The 25,713-nt window shown below is 43.4% G+C and overlaps 1 long non-coding RNA gene across 1 annotated transcript; it reads left to right on the top strand.

The window, feature by feature from the left end:
- Window positions 1-903: 903 nt before the first annotated feature.
- LOC309616073 lies at window positions 904-25,270 on the top strand. The gene is made up of 3 exons (XR_014237257.1): window positions 904-10,773; window positions 13,220-13,301; window positions 16,516-25,270. It is a non-coding gene; the product is annotated as an uncharacterized lncRNA (long non-coding RNA).
- The last annotated feature ends 443 nt before the right edge of the window (window positions 25,271-25,713 follow it).

The raw sequence follows: 25,713 nt of genomic DNA, 5'->3' as shown, positions 1-25,713 counted from the left end.
ATACCATATGATACCACGTATATGTGGAATCTAAAAAAGATGATACAAATAAACTTATTTGCAAAACAGAAATAGACTCACAGACATAGAAGACAAACTTATGGTTACCAAAGTAGATAACAGGGTGGGGGGGGGGGGGAGATAAATTAGGACTTTGGAATTAACAAATAAAATAAAATAAATTATGTTTTTAAAAAATCTCTAATAGTCACATCTCAAAAGAGGAAATCCAAATGGCAGTTAAATGTAGGAAAATGTGCCCAACTTCATAATTCATGAGGGAAATGCAAACTGCTTCAGTGCAATAGCATCACACACCCACTGGGACCACCAAGTGTTGGTGAGCATGCAGAGCGAGCAGACCATGCACCCACGATTAGTGAGTGTAAAAGGCATAATCACTTAGGGAGACTCTGGAACTCCTACCAAGGTAGAGTACATGCATTGACTATGGCCCAGCAATTCTGCTCATAGACATGGACCCAAAGATATGCACTTGTAAGTTTACCAAAAAGTGTATACAAGAATGATCATGGCAGCACTTTCCCTAGCTGCTCCTTAGTGGGAACAGTCTCAATGCAGCAAGTTTACGCAATGGACGTGATATAACAAAGAGAATGAAAAGTCATTGCTACCTGTAAAACCAGGAATGGATTCTCTTAAGCATAGTGTTTGTCTAAATAAGCCAGGGGCAAGAGTACATACTGCACTGCACTCCACTTATGTAAAATTCAAAAAACAAGCCAACTATTCTAGTGTTAGAATTTATCTTTGAAGGGAGGTAATGATTGGAGGGGGCACAAGAGAGCCTTCTGGAAATGCTGTAATGAGATCTTTTTTGGTCCAGGTGCTGGTTCCATAGAGTCATCTCCTCAGGGAACTTGTCCAATAGTACAGGTATGATTTGTGCACTTTTATTAGTGCATACTGCAATTAAAAGTTGTTTTTTTGTGTCTGGTGACAACTTTTTGAAGAAAAAAATTTCTTAACGTAAATGTAATGCATGTTCATTATGAAGAATTTGGAAAATATAGAAGAGAGGTTTAAAATCATCTATAAGTCTGCTACTCTGTATACACTGTTTATATTTTGACACACTCCCTTCCAGTGTTTTTCCATTTATACATTGTTGTGTATGTGTGTGTAAAACCTAATATGCAATATACAGCACATCCATTTTTCAGCCTCCTTTTTTCACTTAACAGTGTGTCCAGAGCACTCTCTCCTGCCATTAAATACTCTTTAGGACACTCCCAAAGCCTCCCTCCTCCAGACGTGACCCACTGCCGCATTTAGCCCATGGCCTTGACCATACGTACTTCCATCTCAGCCTTGTTTAAACTACATATCTGCTAGAGCCTGGAGCTAAAACTGAGTCAATAAAAACAGATCAATTTAGACCCAGCAGGATCTTACCCACAGTCTTTGGCAGTGGGGAGCCTTGATCGTCTCTGTTGACCTGGGTGAGGTCATCCTCAGCTAGAAGCAGCACTGACTGCATGCAGCGTCCACCCCACGCCCAGGTCCAGTCCCTTGCTGGGCAAGACTGTGCCACAGGAAGACCCCAGGGTCAGGGAGACAAGGGCCAGGCACCAGCTCTGCAGCTACCAGCAGTGTGACTCTGGCCAAGAGAGACCTGAAAGCCAGGGGCTCCGTTTCCTAACTCCCATCTTGTAGCACAATGTTGCATTTACTGAGCAGTGCAGGCACATAATAAATTATAGGGACATTGAAGGAAGTGATGACCAAGTCACTTCCTTGCTTACAAACCTCAGAGTCAGCGCCTTAGCCTGGCAGGGAGAGCTCCATGCCCTGGGCTCAGCCTCCTCTCTCCATGGCCTATAACCTCATGGTCTGTGTGCCAACCACGCAGGGTGACTTGCAGCAGCTTCCTGAACACAAAATTACTCGCTCATTTTTTCTCATCTGGAAGCCACTTTTGCCTCATTCCCCAACCCCCTGCCACCAAAACATCACCCATTTACCTTCCAATTTACACTCACCAAGTGTTTTCATCCAGATTTGCTCCCTTATCATAGAAATGTTCTTTGATGCTCCCACCCAGCTCTCTAGAGGCCCCTCCCGTGGTTCCCACGGCCCCCAGACTGACAAACACGTCATGGGGTTCAGCACATTGTAGTGAAGTGGCCTGTTCACCCCACGGTGTCTCCTTCAGACAGTCAACTCCCCAAGGGTGAGGTCTATCTTGCTCATCCTTACACCCCCAAGGCTTGACCCAGAGCCTGGCAAAAGCTACTGCACACAAAATCATTGCTCATTGAATGACTCTAAGTTGTAACTTAATTTCTATGAGCAATAACTTCACAAGGTCCAGGGTCCAGTCAGAACTCTCAGGTTTCTCTCCCCTGGGGACCAACAAGGGAAACCAAATCACATCAGAAGGAGGCTGCAAGACCTAGAAAAGTGAGAAGAATTTAGTATTTAGTTCCTCAAACTGAGGGTCCTCAGGCACCCAGCCAACTACAGAGATAAAGTAGTTTTATTTCTTTTCCTAATATTTCATTGTTAGGGTATAGAAATGCAACTGATTTCTACATGTGGCTTTTATATCCTGCAACTTCACTGAATTCATTGATTCGTTTCAACAGTGTTTTGGTTGAGTTTGAGTCTTTAGATTGTCTATATATAAGGTCATATCATCTGCAGATAACAATTTTGTTTCTTCCTTTCCCATTTGGATGCCTTTTATTTCTTCGTCTGCCTAATTTCTCTGGCTAGGATCTCCAGTACTATGTTGAATAAGAATGGTGAGAGAGGGCAAGGTCTTATCACTGATCTTTGAAGGAAAGTTTTCAATCTTTCATATCTTTTCACAGTTGAGTATGATATTTGCTGTGGATTTGTCATATATGGCCTTTATCACGTGAGGTATGTTTCTTCTCTATCCAATTTCATGAGGGTTTTTATAATGAAAAGATGTTCTATTTTGTCAAACGCTTTTTCTGTATCTGAATAGAGTCTGAATGCATGAATTTTAAAAAATTAACAGTAATTTATCATAAATCATCTTAAAGCAAAGAGTTACTAGAAGGGTGTTTGTCACAGTGTTAGTTATTGTAGTAAAAATATAAAAATAACCAATACTCAAATTTTTAAATTATAATGGATTCTTTTGTTGCGACAGAAATTATACTTTCAAAGATACTTAATAATGTTTCTAAGGGTAAATCATTTAGAGAAGAAAAGCAAAGAGCACGAGTTCAAGATACTAGGTCATTATCTGCTATTCCTGTGAAAGAGAAATTATACAGGTATTGGAGAAGAAGGAGGTGAAAGCCAGCAAAGTTGTGTTTAAGAGAGTTAATCACAGGTCTCTTCTAATTTTATTTGCTGACCCTGTCAAGGTTTATCTTATGTCCTTATTACTGATGAGATTTTTCCTAGCTTGTTATAGCTAATTCCAGGTTCTCTGGCAATGTCAAGAATTAGAAATCGATTCAGAGAAGGGCCAGCCTGGTGGGCAGGGGAGCAGGTCTAGATTTCCATTTTCTACAGGTTTTAGACATATAACTATGCATTTGGTCTCTCTGTGTCATGTCTTGGGTTTGGTCTTGTCTCAGTATATGAAGATTCCAGGCTCATGCCTTGTTCATCGGTGAATCTTTTCTAAGAAAAAGGACTTTCAAGGCAACTTCCAGAGGCACTAAGCAATAACGGATTTTAGTTTTGCAAAGTACGTTGGAGATCTAGTACAACCCTACGAATGGGGAAACTGAGGTACAGAGAGTCTAGGAGACTTGCTTGGTACTTGATGGCAGAACTATTTCCCCTACATGTCCTTTTCTGCTTGCCTGTGCCCTATGGCTGCCCTTGCACTTGGCAAATAACCCCGCAGGGCTATTTGGAGTCAGGCCCTGCTGTTTTCTGTCTCCGTGCTAACGCAAGAAGGCCCGGCAGGGCAAGCAGGGTGGCCTCCCCAGAGCGCAGTTCTGTGCAGACATTTAGGAAACAATAGAGAAAACATCATGGCGCATGTATGCTATCCTTAAAGACTTAGCTTTAGCTCTGACTGGCCTGTCTTGATGCCTTATGTTTCTTTTCTCAGAATTATGTATATTCATGTAAAAGCCTTTGGGAAATAATATAATAAGGATGGAAATAATAAGAATATATTTAGAAACATAAAGTGACCCAGTATTATCAGGGTTTCGTCATTTCAGAGGAACTTTTCCAAGAAATTCAGTCCAGAATTAAATTTGGGGAATAATAATTATACCTTAAACATTTTTGGTAGACCAGGGGATAGAATATGATTGTTGAGATGATTCTTCTAAGGAAAAGCTATGTCTGCTTAGGTTTGCATTAGATACTTTGCACTTGATATTTTTCCTTAAGTGTCTCTAAATCACAGTGCACATCATAAAACAGGCATAATACTCTCCCACATTCCCTGTCTTTCTTTGTGACCATTACTTTAAAGCAAAAACAAAAATAAAAACAAAAAAACCCAGCCAATTCTTTGACCTTCAAAGGCAAAAACAGAAACAAACAAACAAACACAAAAACCCAGGCAATTCTTTGACCTTCAAAGGCCATGTGTGGGTATTGGGTAAAAATGAATATCACATGATTCGTGGGAGAAAATTGTCATTTTCTTAAAGCAAACTTGGGAAGGGCTCTACCACGTGCTTACTGGACCCTCCTGATGGCAGCAAAGCTGCAGGAGTTTTGCTGGACTTCCCCTGAAGCTCAGGGCACCCATCACCAGATCCGCTGTTGCACAAGCCCCTTTCTTTCTCCCAAAAACCCACATTTGAGGAATTCTAATGACGGCTATTTCCCGAGACATAAAGGAAGCAATGCAGGTATAACTTTGTGATTGAATGAAAGAGCCACATGCTCGTCTGTACATCAAGTGGAATGGCCCTGATGGATTTAGCTCAAATCAAAGATTGTTTTCTTCTTTTAGAAAAATCTGTTAGAGTCCTTCCCTTTGCCTTCCTTCAGTTTTTGTGTGTAAGGAGTGGAAAAACCAATAGAGCCAAGGGCAGCAGGATGGAATGATAACTCACCCACCCTCCTTTGCTGTACGCAAGCTGTCATCTGACCTCTCTATTTGTTTTGCAATTTCCTATCGTTAATCATCGATTCCTTGTTTATGTGACTTCACTTCTCATCGCACTATGATCCATATCTTTGGAAGCTGTCTGTGGCTTTCTACCTGAGTTGACTTAAGCGAATAATCAGGAAACAAATTGTTGCCTAATATTGGCTCAAGATGAACCGAGGATTAATGTCTGGAAAGAATGTTCTGTGCGTGGTGTGTCTCGGTTGTCATCTGCCCTGCTGTTTGTATAAATGTATGAGTCCTTCACGCTGAGTTGGTGCCCCGGGTTGTGGGAATAAATTACTCTGAACCTGTTATCATTTCTACAATGAAGATGCATGCAACTGTTTGTTTGTTTTTCTGCCCTGTGGTTACAGCGGTGGCCCATTTCCAGAGATGTTTACTGCTCCCAATGCTGGCTTGTTCCTAGGTTTCCTTTATGCTTTTACTCCATCTTTTTACAATGTGTTTTAGCCTGTTTGCTGCATACTAATATGTTTGTCCGCTGGCTGTTTCATGGTAACATTATTTCAAGATGTTTCACCATACCCTTGTCTTTCTTTTCCCTGCTCATATTGTTTCTAATTTCCCTACCAGAACCTTCCATGGTGCCCAGGACAGTCCTGGTTTTCTACCTGTTGCCCTACTGTCATTACCAATGGTTCCCCCTCCCCCCGTTTCCCACTGAAAAGGGAAGGCATTGAAATGAAAATTATAGTGGTCTCCTTACCCAAAATCATGACTTCTCTCAGATCTTATAACCAACCTCTGAGACTCTTTATTCCAGGGAAAGACTGATTGGGTAGGTACTTAATTTAGAGCTGCCCTCCCTGGTCATGTATGAAATCATAAAATGGGACCAAACCCTGAACCAAACACTAAGTAATAAGTAGCTCTTAGTAGATGATTCTAAATGACAGACCAGGGTGAGAAAAACATTTTAAAGTCTTCTAAACTTCTCTGGTCATTGCTATTTACTCAGAAGCTGTGGATAATTCTGGACTTGTCAGCATGACTACCCTATTCTTTATTTTCCTCCTTTCCCCAACACGTTTATTACGTTTGCACAGACTGTGTACCAAACACTGCTCTGAGCATAAAGCTGTACCAGAGTGCATCAGATAAACCCTCTACTGTCACGCTGTTTATTCCAGGGAATGGAGGTAGAGTCACAAAATAACAAGTTAAATAATTAAATCCAAAAAATCAGATAATATTGTCTTATTTTTTGGAAAAAAAAAAAGAGTGATATGATAGAAACTGAAAGTTGTCACGGAGCATAGCTAAGGATGAGAGACCGAGGAAGCATCCTTAGAGGAGGAGCCATTTAAGAAGAGAACCAAATGGTAAGTCGGTGCCGGTCACAGGAGGATGAATGGCAAACTCATTCCAGGGTGAGGAAACCATGAAAGAAAAAGTCCTCAGGGGGAGGGAGCTTGGCACATTTGAGAAACAGAAAAAAGGCCAGTGAGACTGGACTTCATGGGCAAGTGGAAGCATGCAAGGGTGAGGCCAGAGAGAGACAGGTCAGGTTGGGGGTGAGGAGGCAGTAGGGAGGGGGCATGGCAATGAGCTCAGACCAGCCTCCAGACAAGTATGTTTCTTGCGATATTGACATGTCACAATGTGCATGAACTAATATTCTAGCTGTTTTGTGCAGAACAGAGTGACAGAAGCGATGGGAGAAGCAGAGAGGCCAGTTAGAGGTCCCACCATGACCTGCTGAAGAGCTGGATGAAGAAGGAGAGGAAAACGATGGATCAAATATGCATCCTAAGAACTGGCCAGAGGAACTGGACTGACAGTAGGCATCTAGCAGGGCAGATGGTGGGCTGGGGGCAGGTAGAAAACTGAGAGTTTTGTGTTGTCACGTTAACAAATCATGAATCCCATTAGATTTCCAAGTGGAGATGTCAAATGGAAAGCTGGCTGTTGGATCCACAAGCCTGGAGTTCAGGGCAGAAGTCAAAGCCAGAGATACTGGTATATAGTCTGTATTTAAAGTCATTGGGTGGAACTGGATAATCTAGAAGGAAAGCATAGCAAAAAAAAACCCATCCAGGCTCAACAAGGGAGAATGTGATGTAGGAAAAACAAGAGAGTGGGCGTCATGGAAACTGAGAGAAGAGGTGTTTCAAGAGGTAAAATGTGTTCACAGGAGCTGAATGCTGCTGACAGGCTGGGAGACGGGAGAGACCTCCGCATCTCCATCACCAGCAGCTACGTGGGAAAGGATAGCTCCTGGGAAGAGGCCAGAAGCCCTGATGGGAGAGTTTGGGGTAGAATGAGAGGCAAGGAAGTGGCTCCAGATTCTTTCAGGAAACTGATGTCTACAGGAGCAAAGAAATGGAGCTTTTACTAGATGGAAGTAGGAAATTAAAAAGGGTGTTTTGTTTCGTTTTTAAAAGAAGCCAGTTACGGCCATACCACCCTGAACGCGCCCGATCTCATCTGATCTCGGAAACTAAGCAGGGTCGGGCCTGGTTAGTACTTGGATGGGAGACCGCCTGGGAATACCGGGTGCTGTCGTCTTAAAAAAAAAAAAAAAAAAAATGAAGCCAGAACCCATTTGTTTGCAGATAGAAATGGTCCAGTAGAGAGAAAGCAATGATGGAGAAGGAGAGGTGATGGTGTAGGGTGGAAATGAATGGTTGACCTTTGAAAGGAAAAAAAAAAAAAAAGAAAACACTTCATCCTTTGAAACCCGAGAGAAAGCACAGAGATGGGAGGACACTGTGCTTGCTAGGCTGGTAGGGTTGGTGGCAGTAAGATGAGGGATTCCTCTCCATTTCCTTCTATTTTCTTAATGAAGGATCAGGTGAGATCAACAGATACAAGCTTTAGGAGGATGTTGTATGGCAGAGGTTCAATGGGGACCATTTTGATCTGACCGTGACTCATACATCCTAAGGTTACTTCATGCCTGTGATCCTGGACTGACCGGAAAAGATGCCCTGTGCGCTGTGACTACACCATCAAAGTCCCCAGTGGTTACTTGAGCTGAGAGGTGATTCGCCCAGATGTTCGCATGCAGTCTTGGCCCGGTCTACATTTCCAGTATTTTCTCACATTTCTCCATGTCACCATGTCTTTCTGTCTTCTGTTCCTCTCTTGAGACTTACCCTTTCTGGGCCCTTGTTCCCATCATTTTCCTGGCTGGACTATTCATAGCCTACTCCTCCAAGGGAAGTGGGTTAATTCTTTTCATCCCAGTTGAGATCACACCTTCAAAATGACGCCTTCCTGATCACCACCATCTCCCCCTCCAATCTGAAATGAATGAGTTCTGTCTCTGGACCCCATAGAACTTTCACTCATTCATTCATATCCGCCCATTCATTCACCCATCCATTCACTCATTCAATAATATTTCAGGATCATCAGCGGTGTGCTGGAAGCATGCCAGGCAGGCCCCAAGAATATGGGGGGGGGGGGGTGTGCGCAAATTGACCAGGTCCTTGTCTTCATGCTGACAATCTAGAAAAGACCATGACAGAGCAGATGCCGTCAGTAACTTTATACCCTTCATCCCTTTATTTTTAGCTGGGCAGGGATCACTCATCATCCGCTGCATTTTTCAGACTTCCCTGCAGCTAGTTGCGGCATGTGAATACGTTCTAGCCAATGGCTTGTACATTGAAGCATTGTGTATAGTTTATGGAATGTAGTCTTCGAGTAAGAGGGCATACTTCTTTTTTTTTCTTTTCTGTTTCCTTATTTTGTTGCTCAGAATGTAGTTTTGACTTCCAGATTTCGATCAGCCATCATGGACAACACGGTGGAGCCAAATGCTGAATCTGATCCGAGGAAGATCCTAGAAGGACCCTGGGTCCCTGGTTCTTACAGAGCTCTCTTTGGCTCTATTCAGTTCTGCATGCTTTAAATAAGAAATTGATCTATTAAGCCACTGGTATGTCAAGTTTTCTGTCATACACAGTTGTATCTTAATAAAATAAGGGCTAATAACCCAAAATGCAGGATGCTGTCAGAATGTTTCATGTCATGTGGTCTAGCAACTCAGAGGAGCTTTTCCGGGGCTGTAGACCTGTAGCTGAGCTCAGAAGGAGGATTTGGAGTTTACTACAGCCGTGGAAGGAGAGGATTCCTGGTAAGGTAGGGTGGGGGGGACAGTACTATGAAGACACTAGACAGGAGAGAAGGCACACATTCAAATAGCCAAAGACTGTGGCTTGAGCAGAGGAAACCGGTGGTCAGTGGGAGCTGGCAGAAGCAGGCAGGGCCAGATTACCCATGACCTTGGAGGTCATGGTGGAAATGTTGTTCTTTATTCTAAAATGAAATGGGAGTTTTATGCAGATATTTCAATGATCAGATTTGAGCTTTTATAACATGACACTTACCTCTGTAGGGAAAACTTACTGGAATTGAACAAGGGTGGATACAGGAAGACCACCTGGGAGGTTGGTATGGTGCTACTTGGTCCACAGAGGAAGGGGAAGAGGTGCCAGGATGTAGTGTCAGAGGGTCAGGGAGAGGGTGGGGGGTCTGGCTTCACTGGGATTTCCCTTAGATGGGAATTATCTTCTCTGTTCCTTAGACATCTCCATATATACGTCCTCTTCTACATCACAAGCTATATTTTACCCATCTTTGCATTTTCTCTCCCACCCAGCAGAGCTCCTTGCTCACACTAGGTTCTCAATACATATTTATTGATTTATTAAGGGATGGGTGAAGAAACAACGGTTGTATAATTTTTACCAAAGGAACCCAAGGATGCTTGCAGAACATGCTGGAAAGCTCCTCTGAGACTTGTTTCTTTGCTGACTCTTTGTTTTTGTTTGTAGCTATGGCAGCATAATCTGGAAGAGTAGGTCTGATTTTGCAAATTCATTTGCCTATGAAAACAGCCCGTATTGCAGCATTATCAGCACGAGCAGCGAGGATGGTGCAACGCAATCTGTGGGTTTTGGCAAATAGAGTTTCTGAAGGAAAAAAATACAACTTTAACCCACTTGCTCTTTTGCAATCATGTAGCAATATCTGTAGGAGGCCAGTGGCTTTTCCCCCTTGGTAATAATGTAGGTTGAGTAACAAATGATTTCACTCTGTCTGGCTAATTATTACGGGTGGTTTATCCATTGATTGAGAGCTCTTTACAAGTATCAGGAAATGAAAATAGGAACAGAAAACTCCCTGCCATATTCCAAGAATTGCTACCGACTGGAAGAATCAAATGTTCCCTGTTTAGCAATGTCATTCCTAAGCAGTGCTCTCATTTAGGGTGAAACAGTTCATGGACAGACGCTCAGGAGAAGACAATGCCACTTTCAGAAGCGCACACACCGCCGATGTCAGCGAGACTCACTCGACACAGGGAAACAAGGGTGCCTGCAGACCACTGCACAGGGATGCTGCAGACAACAGTCTTTACAAGAACTCATAATTTGTTCCTACTTTTAGAGGCTCATTCAGCATTTTGAATGGTGGTGTTCTCATCACCGCATTTGTGAAAGAGAAGAGTCAGTGAAGCCACTAAAGGTTCACAGTGACCCCGAAAGAGGCAGACGTTGCAGAACTTCAAGAGTTAAGGATCAGGCCAAGTGTAAAGATACATCAGACGGCCTCCTGAGAGGTGTGGAGGGAAGGTGTTCTTTCCCAGCAGGTCACTTTGTTTACTACTTACATATAATTGTTGACCGCTCACAACGAATCGATCTGACTTAAATACTTCCTGGAACAAGGCAAAATACACGAGTTGAAAAGAAAATGCATGAATGTAGGTATGTTCTCCATCTCTCTCTCCCTCTTTCTCTCTCTCTCTCTCTCTCACACACACACACACACACACACACACACACTTATTCCCAATCCATAAATTTTGGAAAGTCACAACTCTCTTAACCATTATGCTCCCAGTTATTAATCAGCCAATTTAAATAACTAAGAATAACGAAGTCATCCAATAAAACTAATAACTACTTCTGAAAGAAAATTTGTCAATTTGGAGGCTATATTATGGGTTTTTTCACTGCATGATTGCTTTCGTTGCCCATCTCATCTTGTGAATGTCAGAATTAACTCTTTGTCATTTAAAAACAATGTGTGACTGTGCAGATGCAATTTCCCTCCTCTTTGTCACAGATTTTATTTTAATGATGAATGCCTTATAAACTCACTGCAGAAAATTTAGACAACACATAAGAATAAAATTACTTGAAATCCTATTTCGAAGACTTTGTTCCACATTCTGGATTTTCTTAAATGTGCAAATGTATTCAATAGATTGGTTGAGATAACAGTGAACTTTGATTGCACACGTGTCAGGCATAGTTGTATATACTCTACCAGCATCAACTAATTTATTCCTCCAATTCTGCATGACTTTCCATTTTTTATTATGACTTTGTAACATTCTTCTGTATATTCTTTTCTCTATCATTAAAAATTCTTAGTAAACATGATTTTTAATGCCTGTGCCTTTTATGGGATAGATATATACCAGAGCAGGTTTATGTCACTCAAACAATTAATGTTTCCAATTTTTCATTAATGTAAATACTGTCACTTACTATAATTGTATTACAAATATTATTCTGATGAAATATTATAGCAGTTATTTTTCATAAATCCTCAAGTGTGTTTCTGATTGTGAAATTAAGACAGATTCCCAGAAACAAAATGCTGACTCAAAGACTTGGAATATTTTCTATACACAGTATTTTTAAAGGGGAATTTTTATAGTAAAAAGAATTTTAGTCTGACCAGATTTGCTTGCTAAAATGCAAGGACCAAAAAATGAGTTAAATATTCAGATTTCTCCCCAAACAGGGGAACTGAGCCCCTAGTCAATTGGATATGTGCTTCTAATCCTATTCTAGTTTTACTCCAATTCCCTATGGAAGTGGGAAAGATCACACACCGTGTTCACTGTTGTGATTATTGTTGATGAGGAACCAGCCTCCCTTTGTAAGCATCTGGATGCTTCCAAGGGCGGCAGGTTTGTCAGAAGGATATCCCTGCTGAGCAGGACCCGTGTGAGCCTGGACAGGACATCTGGGAGCCGAGGCTGGGGTGCCTGGTGCCCAGTGAGGCCCTTCCTTCACCCCTATTCAAGAGGACATTTCCAGCTCCATTTCCCCTCAGAGCAAACTAAGCCAGCAGCTTTGGTCAGGACCCAGAGAGCATCTGAGTCATCGGTGCCTTTGAAATCTCATTAGTGCCTTCCGCATAGAGAGAGCGGATCTGGGGTCCACGTGGAAAGCCTCTGTTTTACTAAATTGCTGACGTCATCTTCCTTCTCTGCTGCTCTTCCTTGAAAGTAAGGACTGTGGTGCTTCAAACAGAAGTGAGTAAACTTAGTATAGATGCAGTAAAACTGAATAAGGCTCCATTTGGGAAACCAAAACACAGGAAATGAGAGAGATCTTCGCAAGGAAAAACCATTTTGTTCGTTTTATCCCACTTCACACGTATGAAAAGCTCATAAGATAGCAGAGTAAAATTGAGAATACATCACTGAAACATGAATCAAGCATCTGTAATGATAATGAAGAAGAAAATGGTTATGTGATTTACAAAGCATGACGGGGTGTCAGGATAAGCACTGGAAATTTTACTCTGATCTGATAATTAAGTGATAGGAGAAATGTTGGCAAGATTTTGGATTTGGTAAACTAGTTTGCATATTTGGTGATATATCCAAACAGTTGTTACATATCAAAACCCAACTCATACTGTGAGAAGAAAAATACAGATGTAATTTTAACAGCTTTATTGAAGTATGATTAACAATCATAAAATGCACATATTTAAAGTGTACAACTTGCTAAGATTTCGCCTGTGTGCACATCCATAACTGCCACCACAGTTAAGGTGATGCATGCATCCATCATCCCCAAAGTTTCCTCATGATCGTTTGTCATTCTCTCCCTCCCACACCCCGCCCCCCCACCCCGCCTCCTCCCTAGGTAGGAAGTTCAACTTTCTGTCAGTGTTGATTAGATTGCTGGAATGTTATAGAAAGGACCAAATGTACCCACTCATCCTCTGCTTTAAGAGTAAACAATGCCATAAACAATGCCTTTAAACACTAAGGAACAGTGATGTTATAGAAAATCTTGGTTGTGAGGGGGAAAAGCTCATAGTTACGTGAATTACACATTTTCCATCTCCTACCCTTTCCTACAGTCTATCTTGCTGGACCAGAGAGAAATGTGTGTAACAGTGCAAATGAGATGTTCACCCATGATCACACCAGCAGGCAATGCAGGTACAAATTCCACTGGCCAAAGTAAATGATGTCAGCTGCAACAGCAGCTTAATAAATGAAACAATGTTTACGGCTAGACTAAGACTTGGCATTTATTAAATACTACGTATCTGCTACTATGCTATATATTTGATGTGCAATAGCTTATTTTTTTCACTTGATTTCCCCCCAAATTCTATATACAATTTTCATTTTCACATCATGGTTCTTTCCTTTAATATTATTCTGTATGCATTTTCAGTGTTATTCACTAACTCAATAAGCATCTAAGAAACTATATCATAACTTTATATCATATCATATCATAACTTCATATCATATCATATCATAAAGACAGTACTTACAGCTAGGAAAAAAAATTGATAACATTTTCATTTGTATAAAATCCCCTGTAACACACCTGTGGCTTCAATTAAGGTAAAAACAAAGAAACAATTTGGGGGGGAAATTCATCCCAGAGAATATGATTTGAGGAGAAGAGAACGGGCCACATAAGTAAGATCAGAATGCAGGCGATAGCTCAGATGAAGGGCAAGAAGGAATCTGTTACGAGGCAGGAGAAAGAAATCAGAATATACACAGGAGTGTAGGGGCAGACCGCTCTGGGCCTGGACCAGTGGGCTGTGTGCTAAACTGCATATTTAACACATTTGTTGGGTCCAGAGAGAGGACAGGAACGGTGGGCCACCTTATTAGCCTGTGTGGTTCCCTGGAACCATGGGAACTCCACCAGCTTGCGGCAGTGAAGCTGGAAACCACTCACCCTGAAAAAGGGTTGTGAAGAATATATCCGGGGTTCTGAGTAGACGAGGCTAGATTTGGGGTCTGTGGCTGGTAGCCTGCATCAGTAAGATAATCCAATCCTCCTATATTACGTCATCAACTATCTCCAGGAGCTGAAACACTTTGAATTTGAATGATCTGCTCCAAGTGGAAGGTTTAAGACTTCCTGTAAGCCCACAAAAGAATTGTTTGAAAAGTTTATTTTGTGAGGAGAGGGACAAGAGTTCCCTTTCATTCTTCCTTGGAGAATGTGCGTGGTGCTGGTGCCCAGAGGTGTCACAGATATATAACCCCGGGGCCTCACTGAAGAAGGTGGATGGGGAAAACGGACCAGTAAGCATGTGTCCGCAAGCCCCAGGTCAGGCATCGATCTTGCTAAGAAGCCAAGCAGAACCTCTCAGGTCTCCTCTAGGCCAGTATCTGCTCCAAGGAAGCAGTATTCTAAGCCACACCCAGTGCTTGGATTCCCTCTACCTTTTCCTGCTAAGGATTCAAGCTGTTTATCTTAACTCCTGTATCATTAATTCACCAATTCTGAGAACAGACATTTTCATGTGTAGAGACGTGGACATGCCCTGAGGTTCTGGTTGTAGCCGTGCTTGTTTGTTTTTGTTTTCTCTCCAGCTGGCGTCTCTCTGCCTGGAGTTTCCGTCCATCTTCCGTTTTCTACTAGCATCCTATCTGATGGTTAAGCTAACCATTCTGTCTCTCTTCTCACTTGACACGGATTGGTTTCCCTTCCCTGTACACATCATTTCCCCTCTATCTCCTCCAGTTTCCAAGGCACTCTTCAGATTGTGATGTTCCCCTACACACGCCCCCCTCCTGCCCCCGCCCCCAGCACGGTCTGAGCAGCTCAGGTGGTCCCCCTCACTCTCAGTCATTGTTCAGTTGGAGGCATGAGCAGCTCAGAGCCTGCAGTGTGGTGCCGTTAGCCTAGACGGCCTCTCATTGCCAAGCCTCACCCCCTATCTGATAGGTGCCCAACCTGGCTCCCAGGCCTTCCTATTCTGGACTTGGACTTCACACTCATTCACGTCAAACTGTGGCTTGTCCAGCTTGTGGCATAGGACCCCCTGCTGCAGTGCACCTGGGGCGTTTTTGGATTCAGACCCTGAAATTCATTGTATTTGCCAACCCTCATGCTGTTGGGACTTGCAGATTTGATGACATGTCTTCCATCTTTGTACCAAGTCACTGATAAAAGCACCAAAGAGAGCACAAGCTGAAGCCTGCCCAAGACCCTGCACAAGACCAACACTAATGGTCATTGAACTTGATACTGGTTCTCCTCTCTTAGCCAAAGCTCCAGCGCCATGGGGTGGGAGCTGCATTTCCCATTTTTGTACCCCTAGTACTAAGCAGAGGGCCAAGTACCAACAGGCATCTTACAAATAGATGTGGATTGGATAAGATGCTTGCCAAAACGTTTTATTTTAAAATTTCATCTAATCTGTAAGGATATTACAAAATACCATGTTATAGTTGATTGAAATCCACTTAATTGCTTCTTAAAACATTTCTGTGAAATCTGAGTTTAGTAATCCTGTCAAGAAAAGAGTCATGACTTATTCTTCTTGACTCTTACTGGATCTTAGTTACCATTGTTTTCTCTTTAGCTGTTCTCAGACCATTATTATAATAAGCTTCTAGATTCTTTCTAGGGATGTACTTTAAATTCACTAACCTGTAGTGTGCCTTAAGTGGATCTTCTTTTCCATTGGGGTTTTGAAATGCCATTTATTCACTTTTGTTTTTGGCAATCTTTCCTTCTGCTCTCTGTTTTTCAAAGATCCCTCAGATGTCTCAGCGATCACATTTACAAAAGTTCTCTGGCCCCTGAGTTTCATTTAGGGAGCTCACAGGCTGTCTACCTGCTTTACCTACATTGGGTTTCTAGTCTTCTGATGCTGCCCTGAGCTGCTGGCCTCCCGTTTGTGTCAGCACATCATCGTTTCCAAGATTATCCTCAGGATAAAAAAAAAAAAATGAGGGAGCCAGAAAGAAAGAAAGAAAGGAAAAAAGGAAGGAGGGAGGGAAGGAGGGGAAGGAAGAAAGGAAAGAAGGAAGGGAGGGAAGGAGGAAGGGAGGGAGGAAAGAAAGGAGGGAGGGAGGGAGGGGGAAGGGGTGCCATGTTGAACACTTTAGAGCACAATCTCATTAAGTCCTCACACTGGCCTGTGAGGCAGGGCCTGTTTTTCTCTTATTTACCAGTGGTCACCCTGAGGCACAGAGAGTGTGGGTCTGGCTTTCCAGACTCTCAAACACATACTTTAAATCTCTATACTTTAAATCTCTTCCAGCTCTTCTCTGTCTTGTTATCCTTTTCCTGTATCTTCTCCTCTCGAATGGGCCCCTTAACCAGCTCTCCACTCTCGGTAGCTTCCACTTAACTGTTTTTTTTTGTTTTTTGTTTTTCCTTTTCTCACAGAAACACTAAAAGATTTCCACTCTTCACAACTCTACCCTGCAGTCCATGGTGATGACCTAGAACATTTAGCAGCATTCCAACCTCATTCAACACACATGCAGGCCCTTTGCCTCTGCATTGTCTTGTCCCTGAAAAATAGAAATGTGGGTTGGGGTTACTTTGACTCAGATGTGGTGGGGGGAAGCCTGCCAGAGGGAGGAGAAGAGTCGGGTATCATAAGCATTTGGGAAAGAAGAGGGGATATCCTGTAGCTGGTCCCAGCTCCCTTCCACGGGGCAAGGGATAGGTTTCAGTTTACAGAGGGAAACCTTTAACCAAGACCGCATTCTTCAGAACCCACATGTATTTCTTATCACATCCACCCAAGCAATCTGGGGTCCCGCACAAACGTGCAGAGACTTCTGAAGAGGAAGTTTTGGTGAATATTTTAGAAATAATAACAACAACAAGAACAAAAACACAACCGGCTGGCACAGTCTGAATCTCAAAGATCTCAAGATTCTTCTTCATTTTGACACCTTCCAAAGCAATACAAACATTCTCCTTGGTAAGTCAATAAGAAAACTCACTGACACAATAATGCTCTGTCTTTCTCAAATCGGGGTGCCGACATAATGGAGAAAGTCCCTGCTCTGAATGTCTCCAACCAGCTGAAGTTTAAAAAGCATGCAGCTGGGAGTCGATGTTGGGTGAACAGCCAGGATTACGGGACAGACGTGAACCTCCACCTGGCTGGACGCTTACAGGTTTCCCTTCATCCCCTGAAGAACTGCTAAAACCAGCAATTAGGAAACATAAACACCAGTACTTTGCCTTGAGGGAAATTGGGACTGCAAGGTAAATATCTAAGAGATTTGAAATCTGTCGTTAAACACAGCCTTGGTCTTAAATGTTCATAATCCTTTCCCTGCCCTTGACTTTCTGCAATAACTTCTTTCTGAATTTCTCTGTCTCCGTTAACCAGTTTACTTTCTTAGGGAATAACCTCCATAAGCTACCAATCGATCAAATCTTTTTCATTCATGTGTTGTTTTTCCAGCCCCCTTAATTGGAATAAATGAACATATGACTTGACTTTTAACCTACTTTTCCTTGTGCTTAAAATAAAAGAGTATAGCATTATTTATGTGTGTCTGCATATATGCATTAATTTATTATCAATCCCAAGGACCTCACCAGTGTGAACTGGAGATTAAGCAAAATGGGAAAAATTATTCTCACCCTTTGCTGTACCTAAAATCAATGGCACAACAAGAATAAAATGGAGTAATGATATGTCAGATAATATTATCTTTACTGAAAGGCTACTTGTAGTTGTATTTTGGACAAAGAGAGTTAACGTAGTATCTTTTGCTGAAAACTTTTCATAGTACAGTTGATTCTTGTTATTCATGGTGGTTAAGCTCTGTAGTCACTGTGAACACAAAATTAGTGAATACTGGGCCATTGCTCCTATAGGAAATATAGGGTTACGTTCCTGCAGGCTTCTGCTTATGACATTCTCGCCAACCAATCAATTCATACCTTTGTTTTATGTATGTTTCGTTTAAAGACACCTTATTTAATAGATACTGTTGATTTAATAATAATAACATTGAAGTCGTGGTCAACAGCCCTGTAACTCAGGCCTGAACAAAGCTGATCTAACACAGGTTTCCTACACAAGGCTCATCACAGCCTTCTCGCCCCTAGAAACACTGGACAGCACTACGGCACCATTGGGAACCATTTTAAACAGCAAAATCACCAAGAAAGGCACAAAAAGGATCCCTGTTTAGTCTGAGAGCTGGGACAAGAAGGCAGGGCATCCTTTGTTAGCTCTTAGCTGGGAACATGCACAACAGGCAACTCAGATTTTTTGCCACTAAGTCTATGTCCATGAATGAGTAAGTACCACAGTATTGATTTGGGGGTTACCAAGAAATGTAATGAGTTGATATATTTGCAAACACAGGATCTGTGACTAATGAGGATCAGCTGTACTTCTGAAAGAACCACTTAAGGCATCTCTATTCTGTACTATTATATATTCTGTACTAAATATGTGGGCAAATATATTTTTTGCCAATACCGATTCTGTCACTTCTGAATATTCCAGCCTTCCTTACTTAACTTTATCTTCTTAAAACAATCTTTTGGAATTACAAAAAAAAAAAAAAATTCCTCTGGTTCTTATTCTCCACACCCACCCTCTAATTCAGAAGGATTGCATTTTGGTTGTTTGTGGTTAACACGTAAACTCAGCAATGGGAAAGGAAGGTCAGAGGATGCTGTTGGTGTGTCCCACACACCCCCCCAGCCCACCCCACATACAGCTTGCAGACATGCCCGAGGACGTTCTCTGTCCAGAGGAATATGCTAGACGCACAGAGGGCAGACCAGAAGTGAGGCAGACAACATCTGCAGAGTGATAAGTCATCCTAGCTCCTCACCCCTCAGTGGGATGACTCTGGGGCATCTTCCCAGCAGGACATTGCCCTATCGGCCACAGCACTCAACTGCACCTGCACCGTCCCTGTCTCAATGCCGCATGTTGTGGATTGCCTCTCACATTAATTACTTTTATTCAAATCCTCAATGCGGGTTCTGCCTTTAGGGTAACTCACACTAAGGGAGAAATATTTTCCCTGGGAATCCTGATGGAATGATCTGCTTTTCTGTAGAATTGCTTGAGCTGAGAGAGGCCCTAGGGCCCAGTGGAAAGGATGCTCATGGGACTCTGGCGTCGGTTCCGCCACTGCCTAATTCCTTGGTGCTCTTGTAAGTTTCCTAGGGCTGTTGTAACAGATCACTGCACACTGGTTCACTTAAGGCAGCAGAAATGTATTCTTTCACCATGTGGAGGCCAGCAGTCTGAAATCTAGGTGTTGGCAGAGCCATGAACGTTCTGAAGGCCTCGGGGTAGAGTCTGTTCCAGGCCTGTCCCTTGGGCTCCTGTGTGGCTGGCAGTCTTGGGTATCCCCTGGCCTGTAGATGCAACACTCCAATCTCTGTCTGTGTCACTACATGTCAGTGTCTGTATCTTTTTCCCTCTTCTTTTTATTTATTTTTACTTTTGGCTGCATTGGGTCTTCGTCGCTGCATGTGGGCTTTCTCTAGTTGTGGCGAGCCGGGGCTACTCTTCGTTGTGGTGCGCAGGCTTCTCATTGCGGTGTCTTCTCTTTGTTGTGGAGCACGGGCTCTAGGCCCACGGGCTCAGTAGTTGTGGCTCGTGGGCTCTAGAGCGCAGGCTCAGTAGTTGTGGCGCACGGGCTTAGTTGCTCCGCGGCACGTGGGATCTTCCCGGACCAGGGCTCGAACCCGTGTCCCCTGCATTGGCAGGTGGATTCTTAACCACTGCGTCATCAGGGAAGCCCTCCCTCTTCTTATAAGGACACCAATCATTGAATTAGGGCCTGCCCTATGACCTCATCTTATCTGCATTCCATCAGCCAAGATTCTATTTCCAAATAAGGTCACATGCACAGGGGGTTGGGACGTGAACACGCCATTCTGGGGACACAATTCAACTCAGAACAGTGCCTGACTCCCTTGTCTATAAAATGCAGGTATTTGATGGAGAAGATGATCTCCGACTTTTAGCTCTGTAGTTCCACAATTTAGACTTCAAAGATGAGTGTTACTTTTATTGCTATTGTTCTTTTTCTCTTTTCTCTTGCTTTGCCATTATCACCAGAGTAGAAATCATATTACAATTCCTCTAAAAAGAAATACACATATCACCTCACATTAAAATATAGAAAAAAATAAAGCATACATCAAACTGATGTCTCTTAAAATAATTACATTCTCATCTCTAAGCATTTAACTTTCTAATTCAACCTAAGATTCTCACTGAACGTTTATAAAATATTTTGAAAGCACTGGGTGAAAGTAACAATTAGTCATGACACGGATTTCCTCCAAGACCATTATGTTTCTTCAGATCCATTGCTCAGGTACAATGTGATAAAAAATTAACGTCACAGTTTTATCTGCCCAGGACGCAACGCGGGCTTGCAAAGTTCAGGGTGCCTTCCACACAGTTTAATTTCCCCTGCCAGGGCATAGGGATGAATAGGGCTGATGGTATTTTATTTTTCTCTAAGCTGTAATGTTTTTGACACGACCATGGACTGGAAATGAAAACAACAGGTATAAATCATATCATTTACCCTGGGGAGCAAAGCTTGAGCAAGTCTGCTCTCCTGGAAGGTTTTTTTTTTTTTTTTTTTTTTCCTGATTGCTTATTTTGTAAGATTTTCGTTTTTTAAAAATGTTCTGTTTATGCTGCAGCAGCCAATGGAAGTAAAAGGAAATTACCTTTGGAAGGAGGTAGCAAGTTGTTGAGAGAGCTGTGCAGCAGAGCCCCAGGCATATCCGGTGAAAGGCAAGAAGATGCCAGGCCCGAGGTACTGATGGGAACCGCGCGGGCCACCGAGCCCAGACCCCGCGATGTCTGCCGGGCTTTGGTGACAGGAAATCACATGTGGTGTCATTTTCAGCTGCTGAGAGAGACAGATGCACCCAGATCAATATCACTGCCCATTTCCAAAGAGGTATTGTGATCTCACTGAGCATTTTTAACCAAGGAGAACAACAAAACTTTTATTCCATCAGACCTCGCAGGAGCCTCCGGGGTCTTTTCCCTTTTCCAAATCAAAGGCGTGAATCAAGGCTTAACAGGTGATTGGGGTTCTTATATTTGGAAACCCCCCTCAGCTAAAAGATAGTACGATCATTTTGATCTAATTATTTTGTTTGTTGGAGTCGGTATAGAGAAGGAGCGAACGGCAGCAGTAACCCTTCTGGCCTTTCCTGACTTGAAAGAAGAGTGAAGTGGTTGATCGGTCTTATGTGCTGTTGAGTAAGCTTGTCACCATCCCGCCTGTGGCATTTGTGTATCATCTCAAATTGTTCATGAGCTCTTTTCTTAAGATGGTCAATTAAATATGAGTACTCTTGATGTGTGATGAATGGGACTCTTGCTTTCGGAAGTTACCCAGGCAAAGTCAGGTAGAGAATTGAGGTGATCTGCTCTGAAAGAAAAAGGGGAAATTGTTTTTACTTTTCTTTTTGCATTCACAGGATAATCAGCCTAATTTTCCACTTCTCACCCATGGGCGCACAGGATGATGGACACTGCCAAAGGGAAGCCTTCCAAGCTTTCATTCGTATTTTTGCCCGGGTGCATCCACCATCAGACCATATCAGTGTTTCGTGAGCACATGCAATAGGAATGGGACATGATAAGAGTCTTCCAAGGTCCCTCCAATGTCATTTTCTACAGGTATTTCCACAGGTGGTAAGATGAGGTCTTAGTGCCACGTGGCTGCAAAGTGAGAAAGTGGCAAAATTTTGTCTGCTATACATTTTAAGAGCTGGCGATTAAATGACATCACCGAGGTCATCCCAGGGCAGAAAGAGTGGAGGACGCTTGGTAAGTCCCCAGGCACTGCTCACTCAATTGCCCACATGGGGAACTCCCAAAACCGTGGTTTTTAACTCAGCTAGATTCAGATACAGGGTGGCTGGCTCCCCGATAGGTGGGCCCCCCCAGAATCAGAGAGAGATGTGCCTTTCTCAGGCAATTGGGAACTTTTCAGTCTCTCACATCATGGTCCTTAAGATGTATCTTTTCATCACCTGGCTACACGGGGGACCTGTTTTGGTGAGAACAAACCCAGAAGGACCACACGGCACGGGAAGCGTCCCGATCGTGAGTCCCCGCGCGCTGTGACCGTGGTTCTCAACTCCTTTCTCCCGGTGTCGTCACCCAGCGCACGTGCTCACTCACGTTCATCATGTTTCCATTTTCTTACAAGAAGGTTTTTGGTAAGAGAAAACAGACCAATGGTTTATTTAACAAGGAATAAAAATACATTCTTCAGGACTGGCTTCGGGTAGTTCAAGGCTTCCAGCTTGGACTGGAAAATGGGCTGACATCCAGCACCTGCTCGTAACGTCCCAGAGCCCGAGGCCGCGTTGAACGGATGCGCCCAGGACGTAAACCCGGTGCCCATTATAATATTTTAAATTCCCCAGATCTGGTGGCTCATCGTTCACACGTTCTCACGTCACGTCGTCTGCCCAGTGAGTTTTTCTTCAAAGAGCCTTTAAATATTAATTAATTAGACAATGTGTTCATGCTGTACTTTTAAGTTCAATTCACAATTGCATGTGGCATATGGTGCCAAAGGAATATGTCCCAAGACACTCCTGAAATGCACAGAGCAGAGAGAGGAGGCCTCTCCACGTGGCCCCAGTCCCCGCAGAGACTTCGCAGAAGAGCACAGAGGGAGCCCCGTCTAGAAAGAAAAAAAGCCAAATGTGGCTTCTAAGCTCAAGAGAGACTTTACAGAAGGAGAAAACATGTTTTCCATCTTTCATAATTAGCCTCTGTAAACAGGGAAGGAGTTGTTCTATTTTGCTTGAAAAAAACTCGGCTGTTCACGGGTCCATGCACTTATTTGTGAAACAAGCATCATTTGGGTGGGAGGAGGCCTGGGGTTCATGATGCTGGTGGCTGAGAGCCCGTGGTGAGGAGGACGTGGCCCTGCCAGCTGCAGTCAGAGGCAGCGAGAATGAAGGCCAAGGGTCATTGGAATAGGTGTGGCTTTATTTGGTTGGAGCCAATACAGTTAGAGGTACAGGTGATGGATGCCTTGGAGAGAGGCCCAAGGGGCTCTGCAGGATGGGGTGCCTGTCCCCCTTTGCTGGGAATCTGCCTCTGGGAATGGCTTCAGCTGGAGGGAGCTGCCTTGGCCAGTTTCAGCCCTTCCCTGCAGCAACCTCTGTCTGGTCCATTTGGGCAGCTCTAACAAAAATGCCCCAGACTGGGAGCATACACAATAAAAGTTTAATTCTCACACTTCTGGAGGTTGGAAGTCTGACGTCAGTGTGACATCATGGTGGGGGCCTGAGGTCAGAGATCGTGGTGACTGCGTGGTAGGGTCCTGAGGTCAGAGGTCAGGGTAACCGCATTGTGGGTTTCTGCTGAGAGCCCTCTTCTGGGTGGCACAATGCCAAATGCCCATTATGTCCACACAAGGCAGAAAGAGCATGGGGGACTCTCTAGGGTCCCTTTTACAAGGGCACTAATTCACTTCATGGGGACACCACCCTCATGACCTATTCATCTCCCCAGTGACCTACTTTCCAATTTCATCACCTTGGAGGTTAGGATTTCAATGTATGAATCTTGAGCGGAAACAAGGTTCAGTCCATTGCACATCTGTCAAATGACTGGTCAAGGCAGGCCTACAACACTCAGCCCCTATTGCCTTAACTCCTGACAGTCACCAAGCACTGTCCCGGCTCCTAGACTCCCTGTAAGATCAGTGCAGCTGCAACACATTTCAACCTCTCCTGCACACAATCCTGCTTTCTGGTTCCCCAGTGATTGCTGTTCCCAACTATTCTCCCCAGCGTTGTTTCTTCATGCAAATATGGGTCTCTGAGTCTGCTTCCAGGGGAACTTGTGGTCAAGGGCAGCCCCCCAAAACAAAGAACCATCAGACCTCAAATGTCAACAGGGCCCAAAATAAGAAACCCTGCATTAAAGAAAGACAGTGAAAGGCTAAGAATGATTAAATTAAGACAAGTGTGAAAGTCAGGGGCATATGTTACTTATTGTTTGTGTCCCCCAAATTCCTGTTGAAGCCCTAACCCCCAATATGGTGGTATTAGGAGGTGAGGCCTTTGAGAGGTGATTAGGTTTAGCTGAGGCCATGAAGGTGGGGCCCCCAATGATGGGATTAGTGCCCTCATAAGAAGAGGAAGAGGCACCAGGGCTCTCTTTCTGCCATATGGGGACACAGACAGAAGACGGCCACATGCAAGCCAAGAAGAGGGCCCTCCCAGGAACTGAATCTGCCAACAGCTGGATCTTGGACTTCCAGCCTCCAGAACTATGAGAAATAAGTGTCTGTGTTTAAGCTGTCCAGTCTACAGTATTTTGTTACAGCAGCCTGAGCTGACCAAGCCTACCCATTATGAGTAGGGGCCTACAGTGAGGCCTTGAAATATATTTCTTGGTGAAGAGAGATAGTTAATGGAGTTGTTTACAAGATGAAAAGGGAAAACAGTGGAGCAACTATTAAAATCATATTCATTTATCCATTCTGTGCTGTCCTTTTAATGATTGTGGAAGTGTTACGATAATATGGAAACATAGGTAGAATAATACTGAAATCATATGGTAAATGGTTTAAATGCAATATCAAATGTAAAAAGTAATACAATGTAGGGAAAAATGATTAAAAGTGTATAAGATGTTTGCTTAAAAATGGGAAACATATCAAAATATTGTTTTTCTGTTACGTTAGAATGTTGAAACAGTTTTGTGTGCAGGATGATACGAAACTGACCCAATAAAACACTGTTTCTGAAATATTGTTCTTAACGTGTGTAAATTAATAAGCGCAGTACCCCGTTGCTGCATATATGTATAATTTACACAGCCATATGCCCCGTACAAAGGCTCCCGGCTTTGGGGGCTGACATCCAGCCCAGGGAGGGTCCCCGATTCTTTCTTCCTCCCTGGGGGGAATTTTCTCCACGGCAGATAGGCACAGCTATGCTGGGAAGGAACCCACAGGAAGTTTCAGGATGCTGTTCACCAGTTTATAAAGCTCTACATTTATTTGTTTTGCAAAGGAATCCCACAGACAAAGTGATTAGACCCCTACCCATAAAGGACTTTGGAATATGACAGATCAGCCTCCCCTGGATACGGGGCTTGAGTAACTTACTTCTCTTCTGTGAAATGGGGGTGAGCAAGTGAATTAGCAAATGGTGAAGGCGCCATCTCTTGTGCGGAACACAGGCGGGGAGAAGCCCCGGGCTGCCCGAGCGCCTCCCTTGAGCCAGCTCCAATTTGGAAAGTCTGAGCCCAGTGACCCACAGGCTTTGAATGGATTTTTCTATTTCTGCCGCTGCCTCTGCTGCTGCCGACAGATTCTAGCGTTTTTGACTCTTTTGACATCTCTTGCTGCCTAGATGGAGATGCAAACGTAATGCGTCAGGGGCAGGTTCCAAATCAGGGCACCAGAGAAATCAAAAGGGGAAAGGAACAACATATTTCTTGGGTGTGTTATCTTTTCTCTGCCAGCCTACGATACTTTATGTCACTGGGGTGGGGATGCAGGGCCTGGTGTGCTATAAAGTAGCGTCCTGGGGACTTATTCTTATTTCAGTGATCTTTGAAAACTTTACCTG

The sequence above is a fragment of the Balaenoptera borealis genome, assembly GCF_965194805.1.
Source record: "Balaenoptera borealis genome assembly, chromosome: 18".
NCBI lineage: Eukaryota > Metazoa > Chordata > Mammalia > Artiodactyla > Balaenopteridae > Balaenoptera > Balaenoptera borealis.
The sequence above is the reverse complement of the archived record's forward strand: the minus strand, read 5'-3'. Positions and strand labels throughout refer to the sequence as shown.